Below are 12501 nucleotides of genomic sequence, written 5' to 3'. Positions count from 1 at the left end.
AATCATTAAACACCGGGCACCTAGGAAGCCCTCATCTGTATGAGCTTCTGAGCCTCAGTTTCCTCCTCCTCCACATGGGGGTAACGCTTGGCTTGCCAGGAGGGAGGCTCTTGGAAGCACCCGTGCTTGCTGCTGGAGCGGGGAGTGGGTAGGGGTTGGGGGTCGATCGCTTGTCCATTTGCTATGCGCCAAGCCTTCCTTCATCCGGACAAAAGATGTGCTTGGAAGCCGACACCCGTGTTTCTGGGACATGGCGCTGCCAGCCAGGGTCGTCCCAGACCCACACCATACATGGCGAGTCACGATCAGGGACGGGACAGAGGACGCAGGGGACGTCCTGCATTGTACGTTATCTCTGCCTGGGTGTTTGAGGGAAGGAGTCGTGCAAGGTTGCTCCCTGCCGACGCCAGCCTTTCTTGCCCCTGGAGCGCAGAAACCAGTGGGAGCAGCTGTCTTCTCTCTTGCCAAGTTCAGTTGGGGCTTTGGGCTCTGGTGTCTGCACCACCCCCGGAATCGTGGACCAGACACAGCCCAAGAGGGGACCCTGGGCGTCCGCCCATCCTTGGCGCGGGCGGCCGCACGCTCGGCCCTGCTTGGGCTTCTGGAACGAGACAGAAACCTCACCAGCAGAGGCTAGAGAAACCAGCGTGGGCAAAGGGCGGATTGTTACCCACCGTCACCTGGAGCCGAAAATAAGAGGGACTTCGTGGGGAAGCCCTGCGGGCTGATGACTTCACGGTAGGAATCTTTTCCTCCACGTCTGCGGGAACGAACCAGCCGAGCCAGGGCCTGGCAGACGGGACGAGGTCTCCTCTGATTTCCCGCCAAGAATTTCCTTAAAGCCTCCCTCGGCCTGGGGAAGCTGCGGTTTTGTTCTTGGTGGTGGTGGTGAGGGTGGTGACGCTTCTCTCGGAGCTCAGGTTCTTTGCCTGCAAAAGACGTGCCCCTGCCTCGCGGGAGGTGGGGGGGACTACAGCAGCGCCTGCCTGAAAATGAAGGCAAGACGAAACCCCCGGGGGGGCCCCCAGGAGGAGGCGTCCTGGGGGTCAGAAATGTGTTTACATCACCGCTGGGTGGTGGTTACACCGGTGAATCTAGATGTAAAAATTCCCTGAGATGTATCTTAAGTGGTGACTTTGCTGGGTTAAACACACACACACACACACACACACACACACACACGCACGCACGCAAGAATTCTCTGGTCACAGTGAGCAAAGAGGGGCTGCTTTGTCCAAGCCCCCATGTGGCTTCTTCCAGCTGGCCCTCCTCGGCATTTCCTGAGGATCAGAGACCCAGCTCTTGGGCCGGTTCATTGTCTGTGACTTCAGAGGAGCTTGAGAGAGAGGAGGAAGCAGCCCCACCCCTGCCGCTGGTTCCTGACCTCGGTGAGAGGCGCCGGGACGTTCTCCGGCCAGGGGATGGAAGAGAAAGAACTGTGGCTCAAGCGGCCGGAGTCAGATTTCTATTGCACCGTAGTCGTCCCGGCTGGCATCGGCCACGTCTCCCCACCCTTGAGAAGGGGTGCCGTGCGAACGCACGGATTAGCCGGCGCTTTCCGATGGCGCTGCGTGCGGGCCCTGCTGGGGCAGAAGCTTCCCGCTCCACTCCCCTCCCCCCTGCTCCAGGTGGGACCCCTGAACTCCTCGCAGAATGAACAAGACCATGAAGGGCGGTCGGACCACCGCTCTCTCCTAACTAACCCTGGGAAAGCACAGCTTTCCTTTCAGGGACCGTAGGGACTGTAATGCTGGTGGGGCAGCCAATCCCAGTACTCCCTTTCTTGGGAACGGGGTGGGCCACGTGACCCAGGGAAGCCAATCCCAATGGTCCCGGCAGCTGGCAGAGCCAATCAGAGGCTTCCCTGGGAGCTTATATTGTGACCTCCCCCTCCGGAGACCCCCGTTGGCTCTAGGGCTGAGGCTTGGGGCCTCAGCGGCCTGAAGCTGCCTGGAACTATCCCCCCCCCCCCCGCCTTCCCCACGCGGAGGGGGCCTGTATTCTGGGGGCAACAAGGCCCCAACCTCTGACTCACCCGGGTCTGGGAGTCTTAAGAGTCTCCTTCTTCGCTTAAACAAAACATCAGTCAAATCACGTTTGTCTTTGGCTCCAAACTGCGGTGGCTCCCGTCTTGCTCAGAGTAAAAGCCAAAGTTTGGACAGTGGCCCACGGCCCCGTCCCATCTGGTCTCCATCCGGTTCTCTCTGGATTCCTCCCCCACTTGCTCGGTCAGCCTAGCCACTCCGTCCTTGCTCCCGGCCTTCACTCTGGCGGGGGCCTCTGCCTGGAAGTCTCTTCCCCTGGGCATGGGCTGTGTTGACACTTCACCTTCAAGTCTTTGCTCAGGTGTCGCCTCCTCCACCCCTGCTCCCCACCCCGCTCCCACCACCGCATTAATCCACTGCACAGCCCGCCCCACCCCCACCCGAGCCACTTCTGATGCCATTTTGCTGCCTGTGTTTTCTCTGTTCTTTCCACGGCCCATTTCATTCAATGACACGCCATACAGTTTATTTCTTGTCCTTACTGTCTAACACCCGGATTCCTGGGGGGAAGGGGGGGGTCTCAGTCCTGTTTGCTGATGAGCCACAAGCACCGGTCCCGTGCCTGACATATAGACCCAACTGTAATTCACTGAATTGATTTAAGCTCACTTGATTGGGATTTCTTTCTTTATAAATAAAGGAGTCTAGACCCGGATAACTGAAGAGCTCCAGAGTTTGGTTCAGGGTCCTGACTCCTGCCCGCCTACTTCCTGGAATGCCCTGGGGGAGCCTGGCTGCGTCTCCTGACAGGCACAGAGCCAGGGAAGAAGCCTAGGTCAGCAGCTGACGTTTACTCATAAGGATAAATGGGGACGATCAGGCTGCTTCCTGGGCTCTCAAGGCCAGCCTGGCCCCTAAGCCCATTCCTGAGATAGCCAAGATGGCCTTGAAGGATGATGCCATTCTGCTTAAGGATGACAGTCAGATAGGGCGGCGGCCAGAGGATCAATCACTGGGCAATGCTCTCAGACCCAACCTTGGCCTAATCACAGATGCCATCGTATTTAACCCTCCTGAGGGAGATAGGACTATTAGACCCATTTTAGAGATGTGGGGCCTGAGGCCCAGATTGGTGGTTATACTCACCCCGGGTCTCACAGCTGGGCTTGGATCCAGGGGGATGTTCTTGCCACCGACGCTTTGCTGTTCTAGCTGTGGGGCTGTGGGCTGTGGCCCAGGGGAACCGGTCAGCACCTTAAGAGGCAGCGATCTGTAATCCGTAAGGGAAGGTTCCTCTCCTGTCCGGAGGCTTCCGCAAGTCAGGAACCTCCCGGGGGGCTCTTCCCCTCTTGGGAGTGAGGATGAAAGCAAGGTTGCTCAGCTGTAAAGCCCGGCGGCTTCACCCACACAGTGGAGTATTGTTCAGCCTTAAGACGGACGAACTTACTAACACCTGCTACAAGGTGGATGAACCCGGAAGGCATCGTGCCAAGAGCCAGAAACACGAAAGACTGCATATCATATGATTCTCTTTATAAGAAATGTCCAGAATGGGCAAATCCCTAGAGACAGAAAGCGGATCGGTGGCTGCCAGGGTGTAGTAGACGGAGGCCGAATAAGAACGACCATTTAATGCGCACCGGGCTTTCTTCCGGAAGGGCAGGGAAGTTCTAGAGACGATGATGATGGCTGCACTACAGTGTGAACCTACTTAGTGCCACTGACCTGTACATTTCAAGATGGTTACTTTTTTTTTTTTTTTTTAGTATTTATTTTTTTTTTTTTTTTGAGAGAAAGACAGGGCTCGAGCAGGGGAGAGGCGGAGAAAGGGGGAGAGAGAATCCCAAGCAGGGTCCAGGCTCAGCGCGGAGCCCGACCGCAGGGCTCCATCCCACGACCCTGGGATCATGACCGGAGCCGAAATCAAGAGTCAACCGACCCCGCCAGACAGGCGTCCCCCACACTGATTCACTGTACGTTGGAAAGAAAAAGGGGAAAAGAAAACCTGGGCTGCTGCCTTCTTCGCGGCTGTACACACGGCACCCGGTGTGGCGTCTGCAGAGCTGGGCTTCGCAGGTATTTGTCGGGAGACGGGCCACCTGAACGTGTGCCTGACACACTGCGCGTTCCCGGGCCGTCCCGTTCTCCTGTCGCCGCAGAGAGGAGCACACGTGGGGCCCTTCACGCTCCGACCAAGCGCCGCCCTTGATGGAGCCCATCTGTTGGCCCCTGACCGCGGGCCTCAGATCCGGTTACTGATGCGCAGAGCTGCGGTCAGGCAGGAGCATTTCCTGGATGCGTTGCGGGGGAGGACGGCACACAGCTGACAGGAGAGGCGGATGGGGGAGGAGGGAGGGGAGGAAATGTTCGTCTCAGCACGAATCCCTGCCAAGACCTTTGCAGAGAAGGGGCAGTCCTCCGGGCAGAGGCTCCGGGATCAGGCCGCAGCCAAGACCCTCCCGTGACCAGGCTGGGGACGCGTCCAGCCAGCGCCCACGCACGCGCACCGCCCCCGGATGCTGTCTCCACAGGGGCATTTCCCGTGTCCGGCTCTCGGAGGCATCAGGAAGCCTCTTCCTAGGAGGCCCTGGAAGGGAGTTTTGCATTCCTGGGGTCCCAGTTCAGCCAGCGATGGCTCAGGGGACAGCGGGCCGGGGCTTTCAAACACAGCGATGATGGGAACCCTCCGGCTTTCCGGTGGCCCCCAGGACCCCGAACTTCCTTAGTTTCACAAGAAGTGCCACCGGGTTTCCCCCGGGGGCCTTTGTCACAAGGACAACACTATTTTATGACTGCAGGTTTTAATTTTTTTTACTTACGATGATTATTTATTTCTTAGAGAGGCGGGGGAGGGGGCAGAGAGAGAGGGGGGGGGGGGGAGACACAGAATCCGGAAGCAGGCTCCAGGCTCCAAGCCATCAGCCCAGAGCCCGGCCTGGGGCTCGAACCCCTGACCGTGAGATGATCCTGACCTGAGCCGAAGTCGGACGCTTCAGCGCCAGAGCCACCCAGGCGCCCCCTATAACCGTGGGCTTTTACACGAATCGTCCAAATATGACAGAAGCTGACATGGTTAAGGGGGCAGAGCGCGTGCTCCCTCCTTCAGCTCTGACGCGAGGTCATGTCTGCAACCTCCTGATGGCCCCTCTCAACTGGAACCCTGCCAGTCTGGGGGGACTCACTACTTTCCACTACTACTAATAATAGTAATAATAAAACATCAACCAGAACAACAGCAGCTGTTGTCAAGGAGGTAGGCACCATTTCCGTGACTCATGCATCCACCTGCCTTGTCTTATCTTTCACGCTGTCACCCTGGATGATGGAGCCTGATCAGCCAGCGTTCTCGGTGGAAAAACGGGCTCAGGGCTATGAATGACTTTGCCCTAAGATCACGGATCTGGGCAGAGGTGAAGCTATCGGCAGCCAGAGCCTCCTTTCTTCACCAGCAACCCCGCCCCCCCCCACCCCCGCAGGCAGAGCCGAGGTTTGAAGGCAAGCCAGCTGTTCCATTCTTGCACAACTCTCGTTCAGATCTCCTTCCTTGTGCTGAGCCGAACTGCCCCTTCGGGGCCGCAGGGCACACGCATGCTCCCTTCTCGCCACAGGCCTTGGGAATTGGAGGACACCACCAGGTCAGCCCTAAATCTCCTCTTGCAGGCAAAACAAACACAGCCCCAGTCGGCTCATCCTCGGACGCCGCGTTTTCCCAGCCGCCGCGACCTAGTTTGTAAAGGTCCCTCGGAGACCAGAGGGGGACCGCCACCCCTCGCTGGAGACCCCTCACTGCTGCAAGCACAGGACGAGTTGTGACTCCAAGCAGGTCTGGCCACAGAATCAGTGGGGCCCCGCGCAAAATGAAAACGCAAAGTCCCTTTTCAAACGTTATCGGGAGTTTCAGGCTGCTGACAGTGGGCTGGTGAGTCGACCCCACGGGACCCCGTGTGGCTGCATGAACTGGCCCTGATTCTGTGCTCAGGGTCATTCAACATGAGCTGAGTAAGGAAGTCAGGTCTGAATCAAAGCCAGAGAAAGGATAACACGAGAGCTTGATAGAACATTTCATCACCTCTGCCCAATGAAAATGATGCCAACGTTCTATTATCAATAACAACATGAACAACATTTTATCATAAATAACGACACGAACAACAACAACATTTGCAGAGGGGCGCCCGGCTGGCTCAGCCGGTAGAGCGTGTGGCTCTTGATCTTGGGGCCATGAGTTCGAGCCCCACGCTGGGCAGAGAGATTACTTCAAAAGAAAAGAAAAAAGAAAACATTGTACCGTGTTCACGATGTGCCTGGGGGAATGTTAACCTGATCTTCGACATCCTGTTGAGGTAGGTACTACGACTATCCCCACTCTACAGATGAGAAAACTCAGACACAGAGCAGTCGAGTAACTCACTCAGTTACGGAACTAACAAGTGGTCTCGTCACAGCATTTTGGAGGAAGCACTCACAATGACATCACCTCCAGTGTCCAGAGAAGGTTCCTGAAGCACCTGGGAGGGAGCAACCATAGCAAAGAGATCGCGACTGGAGGGCTCAAACCCAGGATCACACGGCCACAGAGCCCACGCCCTTTGTAGTTCAACCTCTACCCTTCGGTAGCCCACATAACAGGTCTGTAGTGTGTTAAATAGTGTCCTCCGGAAAAAAAAAATATGAGTCCTAACCTACAGTATTTGTGAATGTGATCGTAGGAGAGATGTATAGACACAGAGCTCAGTCTGAGTCCAATGACCCATGTCCCTGTAAGGGAAAGCGGAGGGAGATTCAGACACAGGGAGGAAAAGGCCAGGTGAAGCGGGAGGCAGAGTTTGGAGCGATGTGGCCACAAGCCGGGGGAGGCCGAGGCTTGCCGGAAGCCACCAGAAGACAGCCACGAGATGCGTTTCCCCCCTCAGAGCCTCCAGAAGGAACCAACCCAGTCAACGCCTTGACTTCAGATCTCCAGGACTAGGAGAGGATCCAGTTCTGTTGCTTTAAGCCCAACAGTCTGTGGTCATTAGGTATTACAGCTCTACATCACTCATACAGTGCCTTCTTGTGTTTTTATTTGATTGATTTTATGTTTATTTCTGAGAGAGAGAGAGAGAGAGAGAGAGAGAGCGTGTGCACGGGGGAGAGAGAGGGGCAGAGGGAAAGAGAGAATCTCAAGCAGGCTTCCAACGCGGGGCTCGATCCCACAGCCCTGGGATCGTCACCCGAGCTGAAATCAAGATAGGATGCTCAACTGACTGAGCCACCCGGGCACCCCGCCTTCTTGTGTTTTCAGAGGTGCTCGTGTGTCTACAGAACAAGCATACGTAGCTCTGGTTGGATCTCCAGAGAGTGCTGTCCAGCAGAAACCTAACCCACACGCCGAGTGCAAGCCACACGTGGAACCTGACATTTGCGAGTCACCGTGTCGGGGCGCCTGGGTGGCTCAGTCTGTTAAGCGTCCGACTTTGGCTCGGGTCGTGATCGCCCGGTCCGTGAGTTCGAGCCCCGCATTGCGTGAGCTCAAGTCCCCCTTCGGGCGAGCTCAAGCCCCAACTCTGGGCTCTGCACGCTGCACTCTCTCTCCCTCTGACCCTCGCTCACGCGTGCTCTCTCTCTCTCTAAAATAAAAAAAAATTTTTTTTCTAGTAGCCATGTTAAAAAAAAATGTATCAGGTGGAATTAATTTCTATAATCGTATGAGTTCCCTATGGCCACTGTAACAAATTACCCGGAACTTGGTGACTTAGAAGAAGAAGAATTTAGTCTTTCACGATTCTGGAGGCCAGAAGTCTGACACCAAGGCGTTGGCAGGGTTTTGCTCCCTGCCACAGCGTCCAGGAGAATCTGTCCCTTGCCTCTTCTGGCTCCTGGTGATGCTGGGATTCCTTGGCTTGTGGCCACCTCTCTCCAGCCTGCTGTCTCCTCTTCTCCACGTGTCTGTGTAAATCTCCCTCCGTCTCTCACTGATCAAGATACGTGTGATCGCATTCGGGGTTTACCTGGGTAATCCCAGGGTAATCTCCCCATCTCGAGATCTTTAACTGTGTCACAATTGCAAAGAAGGACCCCTTTTCCCAAAAGGCAACACGGGTTCCAGGAATAGGAACTGATATCTTTGGAATGTTATGCGGCATAGTATAATAATGTATTTGATTTAACCTAATATATCCGGGTGCCTGGGCGGCTCAGTCAATTAAGCACCTGACTCTTGATTTCAGCTCAGGTCATCATCCACAGTTGGTGAGACGGAGCCCCGAGTCAGGCTCTTTGCCCTGACAGTGTGGGGCCTACTTGGCATTCTCTCTCTCCGCCCTTCCCTGCTCGTGTGCTCTTTCTCTCTCTCTCTCTCAAAATAAATAAATAAACTTTAAAAAAGAATATTTTAACTTAATGTATCAAAAACATTATCACTTTCAGGGTGCCTGGGTGGCTCATTCGGTTAAGCATCCAGCTCCGGCTCAGGTCACGATCTCACAGCTCATGGGTTCGAGCCCCACGTTGGGCTCTGTGCTGACAGCTCAAGAGCTGGAGCCTGCTTCGGACTCTGTGTCTCCCTCTCTCTCTGCCCCTCCCCTGCTCACGCTCTGTCTCTCTCTCTCTCTCTCAAAACTAAATAAACATTCTAAAAGGTAATAATATTTAATAATGACGGTAATGATTTAAAAATATTATTACCTTTTAGAATGTTTATTTAGTTTTGAGAGAGAGAGAGAGCGTGAGCAGGGGAGAGGCAGAGAGCAAGGGAGACACAGAATCTGAAGCAGGCTCTGGGTTCTGAGCCGTCAGCACAGAGCCCGACACGGGGCTCGAACCCACGAGCTGTGAGATCATGACCTGAGCTGAAGTCGGACGCTTAACCGACTGAGCCACCCGGGCACTCCCGAAAATATGATCACTTTAACGTGTAGTTAGTATTTTTAAATTATTAGTGAGGTGCTTTACTTGTTCTCATATGAAGTCTTTAAAAACCAGTGTGAACTTCACAGTCATGAGACATCTCAGCTTGGACTCGCCACGTTTTGGGAGATCAAAGGCCACATCTGGCCGCTCTACATAAAGAGATGGGCTACTGTCACTGACCTCTCACTGTGCCGCAGAGTGGTCTAGGACCTTCTGGTTCTTCGATTGCTTCAAGACACGCGGCACAAAGGTCACAGGTGCGCTGAGAATCTCAGATGAGGTGTAGGCCTTTCTGTTCCGGTCTCAAGATCTGTGAATCAAAATGTCAACGCTGTCCTTGAGGTATGTGCCCAAATCGTGGGCCGATTTCAAGCAAGCTGGACTTGAAGGTCAAGTCTGCAGAGCCCGATTTATTGCTGAGAGAGCAGTCAAGCTCCTCCTCCCACCTGTGATAACGATGCCAACCTCGGGGTTGAGTTTTTGCAGCTTGAAAACCGCTGATTTTCTGTGGCCACCTCATATGTTAAATCTGCCTCTCTCCCTTTTGGAGAAGGGGGCACTGAGGCCTGGATTGACCAAGTAGCCTGCCCACCGTGGCTCAGCGGTTGAGGAGCAGGAGGGAAACCCAAGCCCCGAACCACTGCCTCCTATCCGAGCGCCGTACTTCCCCTCTCTGGGCCTCGCTTTCTCCATCTCTAAAACGGGTGTGATAATACACCTTCCATGGAGGATTACTGAGATAACCCAGGTGGCACGTGACATTCTGCCTGGTGTTGATCGCAAACGGTCACCGCGGCTGGTGTGTTAACCGCTGAGCTTCAACCAGGCCTGAGTCATCCCCGAGGCAGCGCCTGGGGGGCTGGACAGATACGGAGTGTGAAGGTCCGGCCCTACCCCCCCCCCCCCCCCCCCCCGCCCCATGAATCATCAGTCCAGGGCCGGTAGAGACGGGCAAGGAACTAATTACATCACAACAAGATAAGAACCCGTAGCGGTGGGTGCGTGTATCGGGGGAGAAGTATGGGGGGGGGGCGGGGAGAAAGGGGTGCTTCTGCTGGGTCCTCCGGGAACCTGATTAGCTGGTTGGAAGCCAGACGGTGTAGCGCACAAGGCCTAGAACGGGAGCCCTGCCCGAGCCCCTATAAGGGGTCCCCCCTCTTCCCGCACACAAACACGGGCGGACACGCAGCTCCACCCAGGCAGCCGACCCAGGCAATTCCGGGCTCTGATTGGACAGTGGGGAGCGCCTGAGCACAGGGCGGCCAATGGGAGGCTGGCCAACAGCCAATGAGCGCAGAGCGCGCTGAGCAGGTGCCTCGCAGGTGTGAACGGAAAATAGCCAGCGGGGGACGGAAAGGTGGACCTGACCGGCGGAGGAGGCTGAGCTCAGCGGCCCCGGGGTGGGGTGGGGTGGGGTGGGGTGGCTGTGAGTGGCCTGGGGAGAACCTCCGCGAATCCGAATCCGCTCCTGGTCGGCCCCGGGGGTCCTCACCTGCGTCCCCGTGCCCCTTGTACCGCAAACGTCCTCACCAGGAGCCCCTCTATCCCGGAACCCTCAAAGCAGCCCCGGCCTCGAGACAACGAAAGGAACCAGTTACCATTAACCGGGGGCTGGTCAGCGCAGGTCTGTCACCTGTTCTGCAGGGCGCTGGGGTCCCCACCGGAAGCCGAGGCCCCCACCCAAGGCCGCTTTGGACCTCGCCTGTTTTCTGGGTCCTGTAGGGTAAGACGACGTTTTCTGCGCAAGCCTCTCATTGCTTCCCTGTCCAGCTCCCCACCCCGCCCCAACTCTAACTCCACCACCATGAAGGCCTCCCTGCTGTCACCTTGTCCCGAGAGCCAAGTCGTCCCCCTCACGGAGGAGCACAGCATTGACCCAGACAAGCCCCTTGGCAGCCGGGCAGCCACCCTCCTCACCGCGTGTTCCCTGCCAGCCGGTTCTCTGGGCACAGTTCTGACTGCATGGACACATCAAAGGCCACTAGGGCGGGGGAAGGAGTCACTGTGGAGCACGTCAGAGGCAGCAGCGGAGGATAAGACACCATCTCGTACTCTGGGGAAGGGGCCAGGGCCCTGAGGTTAAGCAGGCACAAACCTGTCTGAGACAAACACAGACAAACATTTCCCCCTCCTGGGCAGGGCAGCGGCGAGAAAGAGCTTCAGCTGGGGTGGGGAACATAGCGGGGCAGTAAAACTTGGCGATCAAATAGCAATTCTTACCTAAGGAAATTCACGGAAACAGCTAACGTCACCTGCCAGACGCTGTGCCCGGTGCTTTATACATATTAGCTCAGTGTCTTCCTGCCACAAGCCCAGGAAGTGGGTCTATGATTATCCCCATTTTAAAGATGAGGACATTGAGGTTCAGAGAGGAGTGAATCCGTTTCTGTGCTAACCCACGGCGCCAGGTCCGTATGCATGACCCGGGTATGTGAAGAACACCCTTCAGGGAGCCCAGGGGAGGACGGCTTGGCTGGGAAGGGGCTGCTGCCCACAGCAGGGTGTGGAGAGCCTTCAGGCTGATGTCCCATGGGCCAGGCTGGGTGCTCTGATCTCCCCGGGACCGCCACCTTTCAGTCTGGACTGTCCATCGCAGAACCGCAGGCAGGTAGCACATAATCGAGTGCTCAGCCCCGAGCACTGGGCTGGGGGCGGGGGGGGGGGGGGGCGGTGTCCCGGAATTGTTCTGAACTTGGAGTCTGGAAAGGCCCAGATATGTCCCTTGCTGTCCCCACTACCCCCAGCACAAGCTGCAGCCAGGAACCCAGGTGATCCGGTTTGATTCTCCTGTCCCATCCTGGGGGCAGCAGTTTGTGGCCTCTGAGTTACACATTATCTTGGAGGGAAAAAAAAAATGCTTCTTCCTCCTGGCTGGATGCCAGATCTACACCCAGCTTTCAGTCATCCCCCCAGCTCTGCATAGACTGAGCCACACATCTAAGCCTGTGCAAACGGGGGGGGGGGGGGGGACTCATGACCAGAATACCAGGGTCTGTTGTCGTGGGAACCAGGGACACGTGAGGCCCCAGCACAGCCACTGCTGAAGGTTAGAGGATTAAAGTGGGAGACTGGAGTGCCTCTCAGAGGCGCTCTTCTGGCCCGTTCATCCACTGACCCCCGAAGCCTGAGTGTGCCAGACACATTGCTGGTGTCGGAGACGCGGGGCTCACGTCAGAGGCGCCCTGGCCTTGGGAGTGGTTTGGAGCTGTCTCCGGGGCCAACTCTCCACCCCGTGACCTCTTGCCAACCCAGACCTGGAGTTCTGCTGAGACAACCTCAGCCCTCCCTCCTGCCTCTTACCCTGTCCCCAGGCGCGCCTCTGCCTGAGCTCATCGGTGATGACTTCAGAAATGTCACACCCAAGGCCTTGGCCAGCTTGAGATCTGAGGGGCTTCGGGCTCTTGCCGTCCCCTCCCTGTCTCTCTAGCATGACTCAGGCAGGGACAGGACCCAGGCTGTGGTAAGGCTCTCCATTTTTATGCAATCGCTTTCTTCACTCAAACCACAGGCCCTGCTGGGTCACACACACACACCCCCCTCCCCTCTGCTTCGCCCGCCTTCCCCTGCCTCTCAGCCTTCTGACGCCAGGGTTCAGATGCCAAGCAGATAGAGACCCTCGTCTCTG

At 56.4% G+C, this 12501-nt stretch overlaps 1 long non-coding RNA gene across 2 annotated transcripts; it reads right to left on the bottom strand.

The window, feature by feature from the left end:
* Window positions 1-6357: 6357 nt before the first annotated feature.
* LOC128312090 (uncharacterized) lies at window positions 6358-11839 on the bottom strand. Of its 2 annotated transcripts, none has more exons than XR_008290900.1 (3): window positions 10475-11839; window positions 9057-9186; window positions 6358-6493 (listed from the first exon to the last, which is right to left on the bottom strand). It is a non-coding gene; the product is annotated as an uncharacterized LOC128312090 (long non-coding RNA). The 2 variants fall into 2 exon arrangements; XR_008290901.1 differs by having other exon boundaries at window positions 10703-11839.
* Window positions 11840-12501: the final 662 nt, after the last annotated feature.

Source organism: Acinonyx jubatus, chromosome D4 (assembly GCF_027475565.1).
Source record: "Acinonyx jubatus isolate Ajub_Pintada_27869175 chromosome D4, VMU_Ajub_asm_v1.0, whole genome shotgun sequence".
Taxonomy (NCBI): domain Eukaryota; kingdom Metazoa; phylum Chordata; class Mammalia; order Carnivora; family Felidae; genus Acinonyx; species Acinonyx jubatus.
This window is presented reverse-complemented; position numbering and strand designations above follow the sequence as displayed.